The sequence below is a fragment of the Palaemon carinicauda genome, chromosome 25, assembly GCF_036898095.1.
Source record: "Palaemon carinicauda isolate YSFRI2023 chromosome 25, ASM3689809v2, whole genome shotgun sequence".
NCBI classification, from domain to species: domain Eukaryota; kingdom Metazoa; phylum Arthropoda; class Malacostraca; order Decapoda; family Palaemonidae; genus Palaemon; species Palaemon carinicauda.
Window position 1 is genome coordinate 76,737,313 of NC_090749.1, and position 23,603 is coordinate 76,760,915.

Below are 23,603 nucleotides of genomic sequence, written 5' to 3' on the forward strand. Positions count from 1 at the left end.
GCTGCACCCGCCTGCACTCGCTGCACCCGTTCAGCCTGTGCTGCACCCGCCTGCACTCGCTGCACCCAGTCGCAGCACCATCTGCCAGGCGTACGATGTTGAACCACTTTCTGTGTTCACTGTTCCCAGTGTTGTTCAGCCTCAGCCTTCTTTAAGGCAACCTTCGGTTTGGGATCAGGAGGATTACTCCACTCTTCCTCCTCCTCCCCTGGCTGCTCCACCGGTGGTGCAACTCTCGGTGGAGGTACAACCTCTTCCACCTGTGAGTCAGTCTCCTCAGCTGCTGCACCGAGCTCAACCCGTGCACCCTGATCCTGCGCCTCAGACCTCTGCTTGCGGGAACTTTACCTTGTTCTGCGCAACCTCGGTCTCTTCACGCTCCACTCATACCACAGGAACAGGAACTTTCTGCACCTCCTCCTTCCACTGTTGTTGTTCCAGCTCGTTCTGACTCTGCTGTTCAGCATACCTTACCTCCATTTTCAAACCATGGCAAAAATATGAATCATGAGTTATGAATGTAAGGTAAACATTATGTTGATTTTTAAACCCCATGCAAGCATGCATAAAGCACTCTAGCACTGGTCATGGAATTTCTGAGAAATGTTAAACGCCATGCACACGCTCTGCTTTCCTTACAGCAGGCTCTGCTTACAGCAGGCTCTGCTTACTACATGCTCAGCATTCAGCATGCTCTGCTTTCAGCATGCTCTGCATACAACATGCTCTGCATACGGCATACTCTGCATTCATCATGCTCTGCATACCTTATTAGCTGCATAACCTCTTATGGACTTTTATTTAAGCATAACATGCTTACAGGGAAGGTAATGGTTCCACTTCAGCCGCTAATCCCGTCTGTTACCACACCTGCTCCCATAGACCTTGAGCTGTGTTGCATGACATGCAGTCCAAGCTTAGTCCTTGTTAGAGGATTTTTTGTTTACGGAGTCAATGTGTCACGGGGAAGACGTTCAACAACCAACAGAAGGGACTTGTTGTGACGCAGTGCGGCAACCTCAGCAACCCGTTAAGGAGTTGTCTGTACGACCCAGACAGTCTAGACAGATTCGGGTTGTCACTGTACTTCCTCGCTTGCCCATGATTGACAGTTTACAGACTGTGCAGCAGTATCATGATCTTGTGTCCGGCTCCGTCAGACGACTGGCTTTTAAGAGCTCCCACAAGTCGTCGCTGTCTGGAGATTTTCAAATGGACTATGGATCTGACCAAGGAACTGGGCCTCCTGGTCAATTTTGAGGAGTCTCAGCTCGTTCCATCCCAGACCATTGTTTCCTTGGGTATGGATCTTCAGAGTCGAGCTTTTCGGACTTGTCCGTCGGCCCCAAGGATCTTCCAAGCCCTAGAATGCATCCAGAGCATGCTGAGAAGGAACCGATGCTTAGTCAGGCAGGGGATGAGTCTAACAGGGACACTTTCATCGCTGGCCCTGTTCATCGAGTTAGGGAGACTCCACCTCCGCCCCCTTCAGTATCATCTAGCTGCTCACTGGATAAAGGACATGACGCTAGATACGGGCTCAGTTCCTGTTTCCGAAGAGATGAGGTCTACTCTAACGTGGTGGAAGAACAGCATTCTTCTCAAGGAAGGTCTACCTTTGGCTGTTCAGACCCCCGACCACCGTCTCTTCTCGGACGCATCGGACACGGGCTGGGGTGCGACACTGGACGGACAGGAATGCTCGGGAACATGGAATCAGGAGCAAAGGACACTTCACATCTATTGCAAGGAGTTGTTGGCAGTTCATCTGGCCTTGATAAACTTCAAGTCCCTCCAGCTTAACAAGGTGGTGGAGGTGAACTCCGACTACACCACAGCCTTGGCTTACATCTCCAAGCAGGGAGGGACTCATTCGAGGAAGTTGTTCGAGATCGCAAGGGACCTCCTCATTTGGTCAAAAGATCGAAAGCTCACGCTGGTAACGAGGCTCATTCAGGGCGATATGAATGTCATGGCAGATCGCCTCAGCCGTAAGGGTCAGGTCTTCCCCACAGAGTGGACCCTTCACAAGAATGTTTGCAGCGGACTTTGGGCCCTGTGGGGTCAGCCAACCATAGTTCTATTCGCTACCTCGATGACCAAGAAGCTCCTCTTGTTTTGTTCTCCGATTCCAGACCCAGCAGCAGTTCGCGTGGATGCCTTTCTGCTGGATTGGTCCCATCTCAACCTGTATGCATTCCCGCCGTTCAAGATTGTCAACAGGGTACTTCAGAAGTTCGCCTCTCACAAAGGGACACGGTTGACGTTGGTTGCTCCCCTCTGACCCGCGAGAGAAGGGTTCTCCGAGGTACTGCAATGGCTGGTCGACGTTCCCAGGACTCTTCCTCCTAGAGTGGACCTTCTGCGTCAACCTCACGTAAAGAAGGTACACCCAAACCTCCACGCTCTTCGTCTGACTGCCTTCAGACTATCGAAAGTCTCTCAAGAACTAGAGGCTTTTCAAAGGAGGCAGCCAGAACGATTGCCAGAGCAAGGACGACATCCACTCTCAGAGTCTATCAGTCTTAATGGGAAGTCTTCCGAAGCTGGTGCAAGGCCAATGCAGTTTTCCTCAACCAGTACCACTGTAACCCAGATTGCTGACTTCCTGTTACATAAGGAACGTAAAATCCCTATCAGCTCCTACGATCAAGGGTTACAGAAGTATGTTGGCAGCGGTTTTCCGCCACAGAGGCTTGGATCTTTCCTCCAACAAAGATCTACAGGACCTCCTTAGGTCTTTTGAGACCTCAAAGGAACGTCGGTTGTCCACTCCAGGCTGGAATCTAGACGTGGTCCTAAGGTTCCTAATGTCATCAGGATTTGAATCGTTCCAATCAGCCTCTTTTAAGGACCTCACATTAGAAACTCTTTTCCTCGTGTGCTTAGCAACAGGTAAAAGAGTAAGTGAGATCCACGCCTTCAGCAGGAACATAGGTTTCACATCTGAAACGGCTACATGTTCCTTGCAGCTCGGTTTTTTGGCTAAAACGAGCTTCCTTCCCGTCCTTGCCCTAAGTCGTTCGAGATCCCAAGCCTGTCCAACATGGTGGGGAACGAACTAGAGAGAGTACTTTGCCCAGTTAGAGCTCTTAAGTACTATCTAAGAAGGTCAAAACCATTACGAGGACAATCAGAAGCCCTATGGTGTGCTATCAAGAAGCCTTCTCTACCAATGTCTAAGAACTCAGTTTCTTACTACATCAGGCTTCTGATTAGAGAAGCAAATTCTCATCTGAAAGAAGAAGACCTTGCTTTGCTGAAGGTAAGGACACATGAAGTGAGAGCTGTGGCTACTTCAGTGGCCTTCAAACAGAACCGTTCTCTGCAGAGTGTTATGGATGCAACCTATTGGAGAAGCAAGTCAGTGTTCGCATCATTCTATCTCAAAGATGTCCAGTCTCTTTACGAGTACTGCTACACCCTGGGTCCATTCGTAGCAACGAATACAGTAGTAGGCGAGGGCTCAGCCACTACATTCCCATAATCCCATAACTTTTTAACCTTTCTCTTGAATACTTTTTATGGGTTGTTCGGTCGGCTAAGAAGCCTTCCACATCCTTGTTGATTTGGCGGGTGGTCAATTCTTTCTTGAGAAGCGCCGAGGTTAAAGGTTGTGATGAGGTCCTTTAGTATGGGTTGCAGCCCTGTATACTTTAGCACCTTTGGGTTGATTCAGCCTCCAAGAGGAACGCTGCGCTCAGTAAGGAAGACGAACTTAAAAAGAGACAGAGTAACGGTTCAATTCGACTTCCTTACCAGGTACTTATTATTTCATTGTTATTTGAGATAACTGTTATATGAAATATGGGATACTTAGCTATCCTTTAATCTTGTACACTGGTTTTCACCCACCCCCCTGGGTGTGAATCAGCTACATGATTATCGGGTAAGTTTAATATTGAAAAATGTTATTTTCATTAGTAAAATAAATTTTTGAATATACTTACCCGATAATCATGATTTAATTGACCCTCCCTTCCTCCCCATAGAGAACCAGTGGGACCGAGGAATAATTGAGGAGGTGTCAACAAGAAGTACTTGAGTACCTGGCCACAGGTGGCGCTGGTAAGTACACCCCCTTCTAGTATTGTGATAGCTGGCGTATCCCTCCATAGAATTCTGTCGGGCAACAGAGTTGACAGCTACATGATTATCGGGTAAGTATATTCAAAAATTTATTTTACTAATGAAAATAACATAATTACATAGTTTCATAATTATAATTGTTATGATTCTCTTTTGTTTACAGCTCTCCTTCCGTGAGTGTAAGTGGTTGTGAGGGCACGTGCCTGTTGTGTAATTCTTGTTTCCTTTCCCTCGGGATTCCTCTTCGGAGCCTTCCCGGGGGAATGAATGTGTACTAATGATTTTTGTTTTATTTTTTTACAGTTACCGATCTAGTTCGTTTCTGTAATATGGCTATGGTGTGAGCTGTCTTGTTGAGGCCTGGGGATTCGGCTGTTGCTGCCTCCCCTTTGAATTATCGTCAGGGGCGTGTCTCCTTCTACTGGAAATACTCCTGTGACGATTGACAGCTCTCCAGTTCATTTTAAAACTCTCAGGAGGCTTGCCTCCTTGGGTGGGTAACTTTCCTTCCGAGGGAAGTTTTTCCTGTCCAGGCTTGAGTTTTTCCCCTTTTGGGGGGTTCTTCTCTTGCCTTTTTTTCGTGCGACTATGCTCTTGGTGCTGACCGGTCGCACCTGCAGTTTCGCTCAAGGAGCTGGGCAACTGCAGGAGCCCCTCTTCGGAGGATTGTTCCTTTTAGGTCACTGGCTGACCAGTCTCTTCTACGAAGTGTTTCTCTTTCGTTCGCGAGAGAGTACACTCATAGAGACTCCTCTTCGGAGGATTCTTCTGCTGCTGTTGTTGTTGGCCTCCTTCGCCGTAAGGCTCACCGTCCGCCTCGTCGTAAGGGCCTCTCATCTCCCTATAAGGGTGCTAAGAGGCGCCTTTTTGATTCTCCGTTTGCAACCTACAACTCGTTCTTCTTGATCTACCGCCCCTGGTGCAGTCTGACCTCGTCTTCCGACGGGCAACGGTCTTCCCGAAGGACAACGGTCTTCCCGACGCACTACGGTCTTCCGACGGACAGCAGTCTCCCGGCGGACCGACAACAGTCTTCCGACGGACATCAGTCTCCCGACGGACAACGATCCCTTCGGGGGCAAAGGGTTGCCTCCCTCGGGGGTTCTTCCCTTGCGTGTCAGGGTTCCCCTGCGCGCCCTTCTGCTCTCCTGCTCCTGCTCAGTGTTAGCGCACAGGCTCTCTCCTGCTCATCAGTGCTTTCCTGATCGCCAGCGCTCTCCTGTTCGCCAGCGCTCTCCTGTTCGCCAGCGCTCTCATGATGATCACATCTCTGCTGTTCCTGTTGGTTCCTGTTACGCGCCCTGTGCGCCCACGTTCGCCCTCGCGATATAGAACTTCGGTTCAGGTCTGGGTCAACGACTCTTCTTCTACGCGCATGCTTCCACGCGTTGCCTTCTGCTCGTCAGCGATCACTAGCTCGCCAGCGACCTTAGACGCGTCAACGTTCACCTGCTCGTCAGCGATCTCCTACGCGTCAACGATCGCCATTGATCTGCCACGCGTGTCAGTTACCCTGACCACCATCCGTAGAGATCTAGCGCTCGCCTGCTGTGGACCACGATCTCCGGTAGCTGAGTCTTGCCGTAGATCATCCTCCTGCTCGCCAGCGCTCACCTTTACTTCTGTCCTTCTGTGCGCCAGCTTTCTTCATTTGCCAGCGCACATCTGCGCGCCCTTTTCTGCCACGCACCAATGGGCGGCTACGGTTTTCTGACCGTCTAGGATCGCCTGATTAACAGCTTGCTTCAGCGCTCACCTTCCTGATGCACCTGCGCACCTTCTGTTAGCACGATGCACGCTAACCATTACTAGTCTCACTCGCGTTGGCAATCGCCTACGCACCCGCGCGATTCTTCACCTGCGCGCTAGCGTTTTGTTAACGCACCACCGCTCGCCAACGCGCCGATGCGCTATTGCTTGTCAACGCTCCTTCACTCTCCTACGGGCTATTGCTCGTCAACGCGCTATCGCCCGCCTACGCGTCATCGGTCTCCCGACCGCCTGTGCTCACCCGCGCGCCCACGTGCCTGTGTGGCCACACGCCCACGTGTCCGCGCGACCGCGCACATGCTCTCCAATGTTCGCCCGGAGTGCGAACCAATGGTATTCCATCACGCGGACGGACGGTGTTCCGTGGCGCGAACCGACGGTGTTCCGTGGCGCGAACCGACGGTGTTCCGTGGCGCGAACCGACGGTGTTCCGTCGCGCGAACCGACGGTGTTCCGTCGCGCGAACCGACGGTGTACCTTCGCGCGAGCCGACGGTGTTTCTTCGCACGAACGTCGACTTAATTCTTGCAGTATCCATTGCTCGCCTATGGGTTATCGCTCGCCGACCACCAGCTCTCGCCCTTCCTACCACGCTCGCCCTCCTTCTGTGGTTTGCGTTCCTGCGTGACCGCGCATGGGCGATTCCACTTTCGCCCACGCGCAAATCATTGATTTACCATCGCGTGAGCTCCTGGGCGATTGCGACCGCGATTCCCATTGGGGTTTTCGTAGCTTGGCCATCCAGGCGAGTCTTCTGGAGCGTATTTCCAGAACACGGCCTCACCCCGTAAACGCAGAGCATGGCGCATGCAAGAATAAGAAGGATCTTCAGGGAGGTCTGAGCAACATTCTTCTTTCCAGAATCTGTGTTAGCCCTTCCCCGTCATTCCCTGGATGGATTTTTGGCGGGGGGGCTTTCCGTTCGAGATTTCTCCATCGGCCAAGGGGTGACTGTTTACCCCTTCCTCTTCTCCATCTCGTGAAAGGGGCTTACCAGGTCCTTTCCCTCCTCGGTTACGACCCGAGGTTTGGTTCAAGGAAGCTACAGGAAGGTCATGGGTACTTTCCTCCTCTCGGGCTCAAGCACCTTGGCGTTTCGTCGTCAAGTATCGAACTTGCGGGCAAGCTCGATGTTGGACCATCTGGACGCAATGACCGAGGGCTTCCTTTCGGGTGTCTCATCCGTGGATGTCGACAACCTCAGACACCCTTCCATCCTTGAGAAGAGTTTGTTTGTGCCCAAGGACAGAGACATAGGCAGCGGCTGTGCGAAGGAAGTCGACTTCCGTTTTCACTTCTCCAAGGCGCTTTCTTCCAGACCCTGCAGGGCTCCAGCGCCTCTTTCTTTCAGCCACGTCAGCCTAAGTTATCGGACCGGCTTCGACAACTGAGACAAGGTGTCCAATTGCAGTTCCCTCCTGTCAGGAACAGATGGCACAGGAGGCTCTCCCGGGGGGGGGGGGGGGGGGCATAGTCCTAGAGGGAGCGGTAGAGTTCACAAACTCTAGGATTGGCACCTCCCCCTTGCAGGTTTCACGCTGGGAGGATGCCTAAGGTTACTCATCCGGTTGACAGCTTCCCGATGCCCATTCCTGCACGATCTCTGTGATCAGCTAAGGATATCGCGCCTGCCGTCTCTGTCAGCGAATTCAGTGTCTCTGAACTTCTATGCCATAGGGTCGGCAAGAATTTGCCTGTTTGGGCAGAAGGATCCATGCCTTAGGAGAAGGTCCTCCATAGGATCATCGACGGCTTTTCACCCCTGGCTTCTTCAGTCGATCCTTTGTTGTAAGAAAGTATCTGAGACGGGAGTTCCGTAGTCGACCTCTCGGCCCTGATCAAGTTTGTCGAACAAACTTCGTCCAGCGTGGAAGAGCAGAATCGATCAGACTGGTAACGAGGTGACAGGACTCCTTAGGCCCTGGATGAGAAGGACGGGTATTTTCAGTTTCCATTCCATCCATCCTCCAGGAAGCCCGTGGAATTCAGCCTAGACTGCAGGTATTTCTGCTTAAGATGCAGTGTGGCGATCCAGCCGTGGCATCGCAGGTTTTTTCCCCCAGAGAACTCTCCCTGCTTTCTTCATGGCCGCTCAGGTGCAGGCTTCAGCCTCCTTCGCCTTTTGGAGGTCTGGTCAACTCCGGTAGGTCGGGTTCGACCTTCTTCAGCGCTGGGACAAGCTTCCGGATGCTTACCATGAGTGGGGGTTCATGGTATTTTGCTAGGAGCCTTCTCTTCTTCTGCCTCAACATCTGGAGTATCTAGCCATGATATTGAGTCAACGGCCTTACCACGTTGGAAACCCCGCTTCTCGTCCGTCCAGCGAGGTTAAGCAACGTCGGTTCTGGTCGGTACTTGGATGGGTGACCTCCTGGGGACGCCAGATTCTGTTGCCACCTCCTCCGAGCCTTCCCTTCAGTTGACTGTGGCAAGGCTGAGGAGAGTCGCAGTACCTGTTCTCAGTCAAGCAGAGCTTTCAGCCCTACCTTGGAAAGTTTCCTAGTTCTCCTTTCCTCATTGACCCGTCTATAGTTCCGAACGGTCGCCTCAGGATAAGTTCCATGTGGGGCGGTCCAAGTTCCGGTGGTTTCAAAGCAACGATTAACCGGACTTTCTGGCCCCTATGGGACCAGCGGAACGTTTAGACCTGCAATGGGTGTTGACCTATGGAACCTCTTGATGGGAGTGGATATTCTCGTCCTTTCCCCACATTTTTTATGCTGTTCTCGGACTCGTCAAAGAAAAGGGGGGGGGGCATGTTCCGGTCCAGGCCTATGGTCAGGACCTGAATGATACCTCTCCATCATTCAGGCAGGCTTAGGGGCCGTAGTCTGTCCCCTCTATAGATCCTACAACTCCTGCCAAGTCGCTCCGTGCGCGTCGACTTCATGGTTCTGGCATGTTCTAACCAGCAGGGGATGCATTTTCACACCTTCGCATCTTGCAGTAGAGATTCCGAGATGATTTGAGATACTCTCAATACCACCATCGGCTCTCTCATTCCAGGCAGAGGAATGTTCTCTCCGACTATCCGAGTAGAGCCTCGTAGAGAGAGTGTACCTGGGGGTCTCTGGCCTTGAGTATCCAGAAAGTCCTGGTCTGGGGGACCTGATCGCGACAGCTTGGAACCTCAAGCTTCCGCTGTTCTTTCCCCCAGTCTCAGACCCCGAGACTCTGGCAAGATGCATTCCGGTGATGGTGGGACAACATCGACGCCTGCGTCTTCCCTCCTTTGTTGTCTGGGTCTCAACAAGACCAGGTTGTCTGTCAACCTTTCAATGGCCCTGAGAGCTCCACTGGGACTATGCGCAGAACGGTTTCTGGACCCTCTGCTTCCCCTGACGGAACTCCCGGGAGAGCTTCTCCCACGGCACAGGCTACTCAAACAACCACACTGCAACATCTTTCACGAGCCGGGGTGTCGCTTCAGCTTCATGCCTGGAGACACTACGCCTCCTCCTCAAGAAGAGACAACCCGCTACAGTCGCGGGACGGAGGTCGCGTCATCTGCGATAGTCATCCGCAGGGGTCTTCCAGGCGAAGTGAAGAGTCTTCGGTGGTTGGTGTTGTGGGAGATATACCTCTTCCCTTGAGGCCTCTTCTCCAGCAATAACGGTCTTATTGCCTTTCGGCGGGAGGAAACTCCTTTCCGCTCTCGGCAATGAAGCCTGTCGCTCAGCCTTTCCCTGACCTTCAGGCTTAAAAGGAATAACTTTTTCCTTCCCGCTGGACCTTTCCTCGCTCATGCGAAGCTGCGAACATCCCTGCCCTAGTCGGAGTGAGACCTCCAACTTGGAGCATGGCTCGGACTTTCTAGTCCCTTAAGAGATCTTTTCAAGACCCTTTACGCCAGGCCTCTGATCGTATTCCGTCTTGGGTCTCCTGCTCACTCTGGCCGCGGCCAGTGTGTAAGCAATCTTCTTGGTCTCGTACGACTCCGCCCTTTCTAAGGAATAGGGGAAGGCAACATTCAGGTTTGCTCCTGAGTTGTTGGCTAGACTCAGAATCTTGGGGTCCCGGCCCTTCGGTCCAATTCCTTCAAGATTTCGAGTCACCATTCTGTATCTGATATCCCAAAACCTTCTCCTTCTTGCCAGTAAAGGAATCGAGAGGTTAGCTTTGGGAACAGCTGCAGTTTTTCCTCAGTTACAGCCGGTTTGGGAGCACAAGAAGGACACGGGGGAGAGTCACCAGTATACCTCTTCAGCTCAGACTCAAGGACATTCATCTCGACCTGACTCCAGACCCTCCCCCATCACGTCGCCCTACAGCACGATGTCGGATACATCGCAACGCCCCTCGCCTTCGAGTAATACTACTCTGTGACGCAGGTGCTACAAGCTGGAGTCTGGAAGCGTCTAATGACCTTCGCAGCCCGCTTCCTGCAGGGCGTGACCCACAGGATTTTCGATACGTTTTCTATCGCTCTGTGGTGGCTACACAACAGCTGGTTTAACCTCAGGCTCCTTTTTGGACAGGTAGCAGAAGGTTGAGGGCATTGTTATCAGGTTTTAGTCTGCATGAACGAAAGAAGTATGTCTGGCCCTTACTTCTTTCTTCATCATCCCCTCTACGGGGAAGCAGCATCCTGGTCTCTGCATAGCTGACCTCAAACCTCTGCAGGTAAACCATGCTTCCTTGTGTTCCGAGTATTGAGTCAATACTGTCGCGTCCCCCATACCCTGACGAGGTGGTATTGGGAACGTCCTAACCCAGAGTTTCTTCTGGAACTCCAGGTCAACTGCCTAGGACGGGTCACTTCTTCCTTCACACACAATCTTATGTAGGCCACACGGTTCCTTGCGGAGTAAGGAACTTGTGAGGTGCAGGGACTCCTTTTCTCGAGTGCGACTCACTCGGATTCTGAGTCCCCGGGTAAAGCCAAAGCCAGTATGGCTGGGGACTTTCCAACCTACCTAAGGGGTAAGTCACCTAATGTAAATGGCGTGGTTTGTATTTCGGTTACTGAACAAATGATAAATTCGAAGATAATTTGTATTTTTCCTAACCATACAAACCTTAGCTATTTACACATATTTGCCCGCCAGCCCTGTCCCCCAAGACAAGTCCTACCTCTAAGTGAAAGTGAGCTTCACTGGGTAATACACCCTCGTTAAATTCTAATGGCTCGCCATTTCAGCTGCGCTAAAAGGTAAACCCAATGTAAATAGCTAAGGTTTGTATGGTTAGGAAAAATACAAATTATCTTCGAATTTGTCATGTTTTGATTGTATTTCAATCATAAGATTTTTTCTAATTACATGGTAGTTTGGAAAGATTGACTTAACAACATAAAATATCCTAAGTATAATCATATATTGTAGTTGTGTTGAAGTAAAATAAAAATAATTAATTTTATCTTAACAGTGAAAACATTCGTGTTGGACAACTACGAATATCTACATTTTAGCCAAGATATGGAAGTGAATGGTATGGTTACATATTAGTCAGTGACGAATATGTAAAGTTGTAAACATTGTTAAATTCACAAATTGTTTTATTTTTATACTTTCTTAAACAGGAATACAGCTAATTTTATTAACTAAAAACATAAATATCTTAGTAATAATTGTTTCTTGTAGGAAATATGGAATATCCTTCAGTAGCATACTTTAATAATAAGGAAGTTATTTCATCCGAAAATTAATGTTACCAACGGCGGAAACTATATACATGAACAATTGAAAAGATTATAATTTGCAGTTTTTATTTATAAATACGATATTAAAATGTAAATTTTACATGTACTGTATTATTATTGGATACAGTTAAGTGAAACACCCTATTATTCAAAATCCGGTTTATTTCAAATGTGGCTGTAATTTTTTACCACAGCAAATGAACATACAGTGTACAGCGAGCGCTGGGATGAGCTGGGTGGAGAGAAAGGTAAGTGGCGTGAAGCACGCTCTATTTAAAGGAGCATGGGCTATTTGAAATCATCGCGCTACGAGAGTTTTTATCACGAATATATGCTTTTTATTCAATAGGCATTGCTGTTCTTTGTGCCCCGTGTAAGTGAAACCGCAAAGGGAGAACTTGCGTAAAAAGAGGCTGGACTGTATTTCCTTACCTAACAGACAAATCATTGTCATACATTGATTCATGTCTCTGATCCCAACTAGTAGAGTTGCCTACAATAGAAAGCTCCAGCTATGTTCTAACCATATGTGTCACCCATGTTACATGTAACATAACATGTGACAATTATATGTTAACCCCACAACAGTTACATCAGATTTGTTTGATTTTTTACATTCTAGTGTTTTAGGGTACATGTAAAATGAGGTTTTGTATGTTGAAAACATTATTGTAATTCTAAGTTTTGAATATTTAACTTAGCCGGTGGATATATATATATAGCTAACGTCTCTAACGTTCCGACAGATTCAAAACTCGCGAGCGATCACCGTGTTAGGTTGCTGGGTGTACACTAGCGCCACCACTCAGCAGGATACTAAACATATTCCCAATAGCTCCAGTTCTTCTCTGTCGTTCTAGCGATAAACATTGATTTCTTGCTTTCGCTAAGCCTCAAGTTTTTCAACTATTGGTGAAGTACTTCTTTTTCTTTGGGCTTTCGCCGTGTTAGTTATTCTCAAACAATAAAATCTTCAAGAGAAACTCTTTTTGAAAGGAGAGAAAAATTTTTACCCTTACTTTTTTTATCTCTGGATTTTCCACGGTAGAGAGAGAGAATATGGCCGACCCTTCCCTCAGTGTATGGGAAGTGTGTGAAAGGCTTTTAGGTTTTAGTATTAATTTTATCATTTATAAATTCTTGTTGATTTATATAGATTTACCTCTATATTTTTATATCTCACCCGCCTTTATTAGGCCTCTTCGATTCTCTCTCCAATTATACTTAATACCGAGATAAATTTTATGTTTTTATAGATCGATGGGATGAATATTTTTAGAAATTATTTTAAGTGATTTTTTGTCTTTTAAAATTTATACTTTGAATAGTCTTCGTTCTGTTTTCAAAGATGAACTAGCGTTAAGTTTATTTATGCTACGCAGTTTGCACTCTATCGTTACGATAGAGAAAGAGAATCACGGTTTCACTTTGCAGAGAGAGTTAATCGATTTTGACGTTTAGCTCATTCTTCTTACAAACTGAAGTTTTTTAAGTACTAATTAAAAGGAACATGTTATTTTGAAATTTCTTAGTCCTTTTAGTATTTTTCTTTAGTCAAATAACTTTTTATTGACGAAGAGTGAGTGAGCCAATTCTCTCGTGACAAGAGAGAGAGAGAGAGAGAGAGAACGATCCAAATCTTTATTCTCGTCCCAAGTCTCTACACAGGGAGTTTGGGAGTGAGAAACGTTGTTCTCGATTCAGATATTTACTCTCGTCCCAAGGCTCTGTACGGGGAGAGAGAGAGAGAGAGAGATAAAACGTAGTCCTTTGCGTTCTAGTTTTTGTTCTCATCCCAAGTCACTGTACGGTGAGAGAAAGGGAGAAAACGTAGTCCTTAGCGATCTAGTTTTTTAGTCTCCTCCCAAGTCACTGTTTATTTTTAACTTTATATATTTCACTTTTCTTATGTATATGTATATGTTTATTAATTTTTGCATGTGTGATACATTATGTACTAATGAGCTTACATTATACTACATATTTCGCAATTCTAACCTTTTGCTACAGATAGAAATCAGCTTTATTCATGTCTAATGTGAAATTATGAAAAAATGCGAGTGTCAGTGAAAAAAGTCCAAAAAGTATGTTCAGTGTTGCGGAGGGTTCGTCTGTACGTACTTGTCATTCACCCAGTCCTAGACCTCTTTCAAGCTCCCCAGTCCCTGGGAGAAGGAATGTCAAAGAGACCAAAGGGAACAATAGGTTTTATACAACGTACAGACGTTCCCTCACCAGTTGCGGTTGACGTTTCTCGTAACGTTCGCCCTTAGTTTGAGAGAGGTGAGACTAAGTTCTCCTCACCCTCCAAAGACATTAACGTCATTTTAAAATACTGGCGTCAGGTTTCATGACATCTCAAGAGGAAATTGGTTCCTTGAGATCAAAATGTATGACCTGGCTGCAGTCATTGGAGCAGTCCAGAACGTCTACTTTCAACGGAGAAAGGCTTACCTGCCAAATGTTCCTTTATAACGTCTGGCTTTATTGCCCCGGAGACCCCGGTACAGGATCTCGGTTCTTTAATTTCGTCTGGAGATTCCATTCGTAATGTGAGTGCTGCTCCCGTTATCCTTAGTGACGTTTTGGATCGAACGTTGCCTAGTCACGTTCTGATCCTCGTGTGCACGATCCTAATTTTAATATATTGCAGAACATGCAGTCAAAACTATCGACGTTAATGCAGTCATAGTCAGGCGTCAGGCTTTACAGTCAAGCAGTAGCGTCGAGGTGCAGTCAATACGTCACGACGTGACGTCGAGCTGCAGTCATGGCAGTCTCGACGTGACGTTGGACGTCAGACACTGCAGTCACGACGTGACGTTGGACGTCAGACACTGCAGTCACTGCAGTCTGACGTGACGTTGGAGTTCAGACACTGCAGTCACTAAGTGACTTCGACCTGCAGTCTCTGCAGTCACAAAGTCGATGCAGTCACTACGTGACGTCAAACTTAAGACACTGCAGTCACGACGTGACGTTGATGTCAGTCGATACAGTCCCGACGTGACGTCGTCCTTCAACCTCTACCTGTTCTTCATCGACAGGTCGATGATAGTTGTCAAGCTTTTCCATCGCGACTTCTTAATAGCTCTCAACCAATTAGAGACTTAGACTTCCGGATGAAGTTTATTCTGAGGAGGAAGAGGATATTTCTCCTTTCCAGCTGTACCTTTTGGTATCTTGTCTGAAGTAGAGGAACATTTATATGTCTTATATCTTAATAAGATCATGACTGTTTTTAAGGAAGTTTTTTCCTTCGCTTTTTGTTCCTGCTGCTCCACGCTCGCCTCCATCAGAATTCATTTAGGGTTGGCTGCCTCAGCTCCCTCTTTTACTAATTCATGCTCTCTCGGTATTCTAAGAGAGTTTTTACGTTTGCTAAGAGAATGGTTGAAGACTATAAGAAGTCTTACTAAGTCAATCTTTGCCTTCCTTCCAACCGGTTTGAGGATCTTCTGGCAGGCTTAGGAAGGAACAGGAACAGACCAATGGTCTGTCCTCTTATTGAAGGAAGGGTACATTGTACCTTTTGTAATGAAACCTCCTCTCGTCCTAAAGCCGATAGATCTCTCTCCCGATAACGAGAGGAAGCAAGGAGACAAGCTTTGCACCTACTAGTGTGTCTCTTGTTAGAGAAGGGAATTGTGGTGAAGTTTTCTAAACCTTCAGTCTCTTAAGCTTTTACAACCTCCTCTTCCTAGTTCCAAAGAACTCAGGAGGTTGGAGACCAGTGCTGGACGTGAGCGCGCTCAATGTGTTTATTCTGAAAATAAAGTTCTCTTTGGAAGCTTCCAAGTCTGTGCTTGCAGCAGTAATGGAAAGTGATTGGATGTCCTCACTCGATTCCAGGACGCTTTCTTCCATATCCCTATCCATCTGACCTTCCAACTATATCTAAGGATCATGTATGGGAAGGAAGTGTTCCAATTTCGAGTTCTTTGCTTCGGTCTCAGCTCTGCTCCTCTTGTGTTTACGATACTCATGCGGAACGTGGCGAGCTTCCTGCACTCGACAGGTGTCAGAGCCTCCTTTTACTTAGACGACTGGCTACTCAGGGCGTCATACTTCATTCAGTGTCTGAAGGACCTCAGATGGAATTTGAACCTAGCGGAGGACTTAGGTCTCCTAGTAACTAGGAGAAGTCTCATCTGACCCCATCTCAAACTATTCCAATAGATTTTTTCCAAATCTTTTCATTTCCTTTGTCTCTATGTCTTCACTTTACACCCAAAAAGATGATTATATGATGACTTATGTGTGGTTAAGGAGTCATCATTGCATATGCAGTCGTTGTCTTGTTCTCATAGTGTTGAAAGATATTTACACAACAGTTGTTTTTCTTTGAGTTAATCTTGAAATAACAAACACTATTATTCATTGAATATGCAGTGTTGTTTCAGTCTTGACATTCCTGTATCTTATTCGAGAGCATTAATTGCACATTCAATAGTTTTCACACTTCTGAGGGATATTCAAGATCTTTTCGGGCTTTTCCATCACCATCAACACTCGAGAAAGCTTTCTTAAAGATGCATCTTTATCAAAAAGGAGCAGTTGCTCTGTAAGGATGTGGATGAGTCCACTGGGAACACTCTTGTCTCTGGAACAATTTGTCTCCCTAGGAAGACTCAATCTTCGCCCTCTCCATTCTCACCCCAACCACCATTGGGACAGAGAGAAGACCTTAGAAGAAGTGTCCATTCCACTTTCAGAAACGATTATGACTTACCTGAAATGGTGGCATGTCAATCTCAGACTTCAGGAAGGTCTCTCTTTTGCCCACAAGAACACAGACTATGTGTTGTTCTCAGACGCTTCGGACGCGGGGTGGGGAGCAACACTAGACACTCTAGAGTGCTCGGGCCTTTGGACCAAAGACCACGTAAAGCTTCATATCAACCATAAGGAGATTCTAGCAGTTCTTTTGGCCCTGCAAAGTTTCGAAGACTGATTCGAAACAAAGTGGTGCAGGTGAACGCAAACAATACCACAGTATTAGACTGCATTGCTAAGCAAGGCTGGACCCTTTCACAGTCCCCTTACTTAAATGCAAGGATCTCCTAGTTTGAACGAAGGAAAGAAACATCACCTTACTTACAAAGTTTTATTCAGGGAGTAAGGACCGTGTTGGCAATCTGCCTAAGCAGGAGAAGCCAAGTCATTCCCACGGAATGGACTCTTCATCAGGAGGTGTACGAGAAACTGTGGCGGATATGGGAACGTCCGTCCATAGAACTGTTCGCAACCTCAATAACGAAGGGGCTTCCTTCTTACTGCTCTCCAGTTCCAGATCAAGATCATCGATGCGTTCTTACTGGGATAGTCTCACCTGGAGGTGTATGCGTTTTTCACTCCATTCAATATCCTTCACAAGGTTCTTCAGAAGTTCGCCTCTCACGACGGGACCAGGTTGACGTTGGTTGCTCCCCTCTGGCCCTCAAGGGAATGGTTCACAGAGGTACAGTGGTACCTCTACATACGAATTTAATTCGTTCCACAACCAACTTCGGATGTAGAAAATGATCGGATGTAGAAACGAATTTTCCCATAAGAATACATGGTAATTCATTTAATTCGTTCCTGAACCTAAAAACCCATAATAAATCCTTAATAAATGGCTACACATAATTACACATAACTGCATAATATGAAAGAAGCATGTAAAAAAGATAATTATAAAGAAATAATAAATAAAAAATTTGTTTTATTGCCTCTTTACCTTAGAGACAGGCCAACGCAGGTGTAGGATTTGCTATGCCAGGAGACGGACGATCGGCGAGAAGGTAGACATGGTGTTAACATGTTCTTTAAATAAATACTCTCTCTCTCTCTCTCTCTCTCTCTCTCTCTCTCTCTCTCTCTCTCTCTCTCTCTCTCTCTCTCTCTCTCTCTCTCTCTCTCTCTCAGAAAAAATTAATAGACGTCACTAACAGTGAAGAAGAACAAGAGTCTCTCTCTCTCTCTTTCTTGTTCTTCTTCACTGTTAGTGTTAGAGACGTCTATTAATTTTTTCTGAGAGAGAGAGAGAGAGAGAGAGAGAGAGAGAGAGAGAGATTAAACAAAAATGTTTTGTGTACATATGATTTTTAACAGCGTTAACGAGTTGAAAGACAGTTAAATGTAACTTAAAAAACAATATCAGCGAATCTGAATTCCTTTATTAACTAAAACAAATATTGATACAAACACACTCGTGTGCGTATGCGCAAACACACACACGCACGAGGAGACACGATCGGCGAGGAGGTAGAGATGGTGACTGCGATAACATACCGTAACTTACACTACGGAAATTTTAATCTAACTTAGCTTATTTATTTTTTTATTTTTATTTTCATATTTCATATTTTTTACATCTTTTTTCTTTTGATTTTTTATTTTCATCACTTTCAGTGACGAGTTACGATATGTTATCGCAGTCACCATCTCTACCTCCTCCCCGACCGTCTCTCTTACTGCGTAGCAATTTTTGCACGTGTGTGTGTTTGTGCATACGCACGCGAGTGTGTATCAATATTTGTTTTAGTTAATAAAGGAATTCAGATTAGCTGTTATTACTTTCTTAGTTACATTTAATTGTTTTTCAACTCGTTGACGCTGTTAAAAATCATATGTACTCTAAACACATTTTTGTTTAATATCTCTCTCTCTCTCTCTCTCTCTCTCTCTCTCTCTCTCTCTCTCTCTCTCTCCTCTCTCTCTCTCTCTCTCTCTCTCTCTCTCTCGGAAAAAAAAAATAATAGACGTATCTAACACTATAACAGCGAAGAAGAACGAGAGAGAGAGAGAGAGAGAGAGAGAGAGAGAGATTTTATTTAAAGAACATGTTAATGCTATGTTTAGAGAGAAACAGAAAAAGAGAGAAGTCTTATTTAAAAGAGCTTGTTAATGCTATCATGGTTTTCTTTGCTTCACTTTTTTCTTTCTTTCTGTTCATCACGCTGGCCCTTCTCACAAATGATCGTTGCCAACAATCTCTTTGTCCTTTATCCCTATCAACAAAAGGCGTTCTATCTCTTCCAGGGTATTGCTACGATGTCTTGTAATAATGGTGAACCCCTTTGATGGTTATTTGCTTTAATGGCTGCCTTCAGCTTGATGATCCTCGAGATCATAGGCCTATTCCGGTCATATTGTTTAGCCATACAGTATCACTCACATGCACACTGCTCTCATGTTTTTCTAAAATTTCTTGCTTCAATTCTAATGAAAGAATTGCCTTCTTCCTGTATTGAAACTTGGCTTCTTAGGCACCATGATTATAGGTAAAATAAAAAAGGAAATGTGAGAAAAGGAAGAAAATAAGCACTGTTAATAACAGACCAAACAGAAGACAACCACACGATACACACAAGAATAGAGAACTGAGCACTCGACGCTCAATGGCGTAATGTTTACTTCGTGTGTCGAAATAAAATTCGGGTGTAGAGTCAAAAATTTGCTCAAATTTTACTTCGGATGTTGGAAAATTCGGATGTAGATACGTTCGTGTGTAGAGGTTCCACTGTACATCAATGGCTGGTGGACGTTCCAAGAAGTTTACCATTGCGAATGGATCTCCTTCGTCAGCCTCACATAAAAAGATTCCATCAAAGCCTCCCCACGCTTCGTCTAACTGCCTTCAGACTATCAAAAGACTCTCTAGAGCTCGAGGGTTTTCGAAGGAGGCAGCTAGAGCGATTGCAAGGGCTAGAAGATCCTCTACCATCAGGATCTACCAATCTAAATGGGAGGTATTTAGAGACTGGTGCAAGTCCTCCTTTGTTTCCTCAACCAATACCACTGTAGCACAGATCGCGGACTTCCTGCTTCATCTCAGAAATAACCGCATCCTTTCTGCCTCGACTATTAAAGGCTACAGAAGCATGTTAGCTGCAGTGTTTAGACACAGAAACATGAATTTGTCTAACAATAAGGATCTTCAAGACCTTCTCAAGTCTGTCGAGACTTCCAAGGAACGTCAAATTTCTACGCCAGCTTGGAATTTGGACATGGTCCTTAAGTTTCTTTTGTCTGAGGGTTTGAGCCTCTAAACTCAGCATCTCTCAAAGACCTTACTCTCAAAACTCTCTTTTTAGTGAGCCTTGCTACCACAAAGAGAGTCAGTGAAGTGCATGCCTTCAGCAAAAATACAGTGGAACCTCTACACACGAACGTATCTACATCCGAATTTTCCAACATCTGAAGTAAAATTCGAGCAAATTTTTGACTCTACACCAGAATTTTATTTCGACACACGAAGTAAACATTACGCCATTGAGCGTCGAGTGCTCAGTTCTCTATTCTTGTGTGTATCGTGTGGTTGTCTTCTGTTTGGTCTGTTTTTAACAGTGCTTATTTTCTTCCTTTTCTCACATTTCCTTTTTGATTTTACCTATAATCATGGTGCCTAAGAAGCTAAGTTTCAGTACAGGAAGAAGGCAATTCTTTCATTAGAATTGAAGCAAGAAATTATAGAAAAACATGAGAGCAGTGTGCATGTGAGTGATACTGTATGGCTAAACAATATGGCCGGAATAGGCCTATGATCTCGAGGATCATCAAGCTAAAGGCAGCCATTAAAGCAAATAACCATCGAAGGGGATAACCATTATTACAAGACATCGTAGCAATACCCTGGAAGAGATAGAACGACTTTTGTTGATAGGGATAAAGGACAAAGAGATTGTTGGCAACGATCATTTGTGAGAAGGGCCAGCGTGATGAACAGAAAGAAAGGAAAAAGTGAAGCAAAGAAAACCATGATAGCATTAACAAGCTCTTTTAAATAAGACTTCTCTCTTTTTCTGTTTCTCTCTAAACATAGCATTAACATGTTCTTTAAATAAAATCTCTCTCTCTCTCTCTCTCTCTCTCTCTCTCTCTCTCTCTCTCGTTTTTCTTCGCTGTTATAGTGTTAGATACGTCTATTATTTTTTTTCCGAGAGAGAGAGAGAGAGAGAGAGAGAGAGAGAGAGAGAGAGAGAGAGAGAGAGAGAGATTAAACAAAAATGTGTTTAGAGTACATATGATTTTTAACAGCGTCAATGAGTTGAAAAACAATTAAATGTAAGTAAGAAAGTAATAACAGCTAATCTGAATTCCTTTATTAACTAAAACAAATATTGATACAAACACACTCGTGTGCGTATGCACAAACACACACACAGGTGCAAAAATTGCTACGCAGTAAGAGAGACGGTCGGGGAGGAGGTAGAGATTGTGACTGCGATAACATACCGTAACTTGTCACTGAAAGTGATGAAAATAAAAAATCAAAAGAAAAAAAAATGTAAAAAATATGAAATATGAAAATAAAATAAAAATAAATAAGCTAACTTAGATTAAAATTTCCATAGTGTAAGTTACGGTATGTTATCGCAGTCACCATCTCTACCTCCTCGCCGATCGTGTCTCCTTGTGCGCGTGTGTGTGTTTGCGCATACGCACACGAGTGTGTTTGTATCAATATTTGTTTTTAAATATTTAACTTAGCCGGTGAATATATAGCTGCAACTCTGTTGCTCGACAGACAAAAAAACTGTACAAAAAAACTCGCCAGCGATCGCTATACAGGTTGCGGGTGTGCCCATCAGCGCCAACTGTCGGCCAGATACCAAACTCCATGTAAACAAAGACTCAATTTTCTCTCTGTCGACGTGTCGACAAGGCGTACTTTACTCGCTGTTGAAACCTGGAGTTTTTCCCATCATCTTTGGTGAAGTACTATATTCTGGTTTGAGCTTTCGCAGTGCAGGTGTTTTATCTTCATCTTAAATCTTGAACTCGTTTTGGATAGATTTAATTTTTGGTGACAAAGAGAGTATGGACTTTCTTTGACTTCTAAATGGCCGACCCTTTCCTTAGACGGAAGTGTGTTTAGGCTTTTAGTAATTATCTTATCACGTTATAAATTAATTATAGATTTTCCTCTATATATTTTATATCTCACCGCCTTTATTAGGCCTCTTCGATTAACTTTCCATTTATAATAAACATAAAAAATAAATTTTAATGTTTTGTTTATATGCGACCTTTCCTGAGAGTAGGCGGTCCTAACTTGGAAACCGAAGTTAAACAACGTTGAGCCCTTTGCAATCGTAAATAGCTTTTAAAGAGCTAATGATTTAAAACCTTTTAAATGAATATTTTTAATAAATATTTTATGAAAGAATTTCTTTGAATAGTCTTCGTACTGTTTTCAAAGATGAACTAACGTTTAGTTTATTTATACTACGCAGTTTGCGCTCTATCGTTACGATAGAGAGAGAGAGTATCACGGTTTCACTTTGCAGAAAGAGTAAATCGATTCTAACGTTTTGTTCATTCTTCTTTCAAAGCTTAAATGTTTTAAATTCTATTTTAAAGGAACTTTTTAATTGAAAAACCTTTCAGTTTTTTCCTTTGGTCAAATAACATGTTTTTTTGACGAAATGTAATTGGGCTCTTCTCTTAGGTGCGAAATCAAGAGAGAAAGAGAGAGAGAGATAGAGACGGAGGGAGAGAGAGGAGAGAAAACGTTCCGTTCAAGCGGGTAACGTTCTCGAGTTACTCTCGTCCCTAGTCTCTGTACGGGGAGAAAGGATAAAACGTTTTTAGTTTTTTATTCTCGTCCCCAGGCAATGTGCGGTGAGAGATTGAAAACGTAGTTTTGAATGAACTAGTGTTTAGTCTCTTCCCAGCCACTGAATTTTTTATCTTAAAATATGTTTACTGTTTTTTGCTGGTATTAATGAGCTTGCATTATACGACTGATTTCGCAATTACTACCTTTTGATGAGGGTAGAATTGCGTGCTTCAGGTAGAAATCAGTAAAAGTTTCGATTTCAGTGAAATAAGTGCAAAACAGAAAATCGAAGTGATAAAGTGATATTGCGCAAAGTGTTACAGTGTTGCGTCCGAGGATTCGTCTGTTCGTGCCTGTCGTTCACCTAGTCCGGGACCTCTTGCAAGCTCCCAAGCCCAGGGGAGAAGTAATGTCGAACGACTTATGGGTTCGAGAGGCCTTGATCAGCGAACAGACGTTTCCCTCTATGATATCGGGTGTATCTTACCAAGATCTCCCCTACCATAAGGCGAGAGAGACGTTTTTCTCCTCGTCATCCGAAGGCTTTTCGCATAAGAAAACTGTAACAAGGTTTCGAGGCCCTTAAGCGAAAGTCAGTCCTTTCAGGACAGGTCCAGCGTCCTGGTTGCAGCCATTAGGACAGCTCTGACCCTATGCAGTCATCGGAAAACTGCTCGCCGCCTAACAAAAGCGTAACACAGACTCCGAGAGTCTTTCTTGTTGGCAAAGTGTTGCGGTCACAGACGTTACCCTCGTCTCTTACCACAACCTTTTACGTTGATCCTTAATGGGTTGTACGGCAAGACATGCAGAATATGCTTGCCTCCCTTATGGAAGACTATTCTGCCGATTAGTCCGTTGAGTCTAGCCGTTTTTCTCATCGATATCCTGGCTTTCAGCCAACCTAACGTTCCTTTGTGCATCCTGTTGATGTTGGCGTAGCTAAGTCACGTCAGTCAGGTTGTTTAGAACTACACTCGATGCGGTCTCATGTGGTTTTTCAGCCACATTTGGACGTTAGGCCACTTGCTGATGCTCCTGTTGACGTTCAGGACGTTCGCTAACAATCGGAGTTGACTTGTTTTGACGCTGTGCGTCAACCTCCGCATTCTAGAGTTGTTTTGACTGCTCAGTCTAGGCAGTCAAAGCAGTCTCGAGTGGACGCTGTGCGTCCTCACGCACCTGTTGTTGTTGACAGTTCAGTTGTTGACAGTTCACAGACTGTCAAGCAGTTACATGACGTTGCGTCCTGGTCCGCTGCTAATGCACCAGTGCGTGTGGACTCTGCTTGTAAAGCATTGCCACTACGGTAGGTCTCTCCCTTGCTTGAGACTCAGCTTTTATCGGACAAGGTTCCTGTAGATGAGGAAGTTGCTGTTCCCCTCCTACTGATATTCCCTTGAGGACTCTGTCAGACGGAGAGGAGCCTAAAGCTGCTTAGCCCTCTATGGACTTTAATTAAATCATGCTGATTTTTAAGGATCTTTGTCCGGATCTTTTTGTAACTGCTGCTCCTCGTTCGCCTAAACGTCAGAGCTTACACTAGGCCTAGCT

At 45.3% G+C, this 23,603-nt stretch overlaps 1 protein-coding gene and 1 pseudogene across 1 annotated transcript in view; both read left to right on the plus strand.

Annotated features, from left to right (window-relative positions):
• Positions 1–23,603, plus strand: part of LOC137618663 (presequence protease, mitochondrial) — a 62,805-nt gene that overhangs the window by 27,426 nt on the left and 11,776 nt on the right. The window lies entirely within an intron of this gene.
• LOC137619345 (5S ribosomal RNA) lies at positions 8,137–8,255 on the plus strand (annotated as a pseudogene).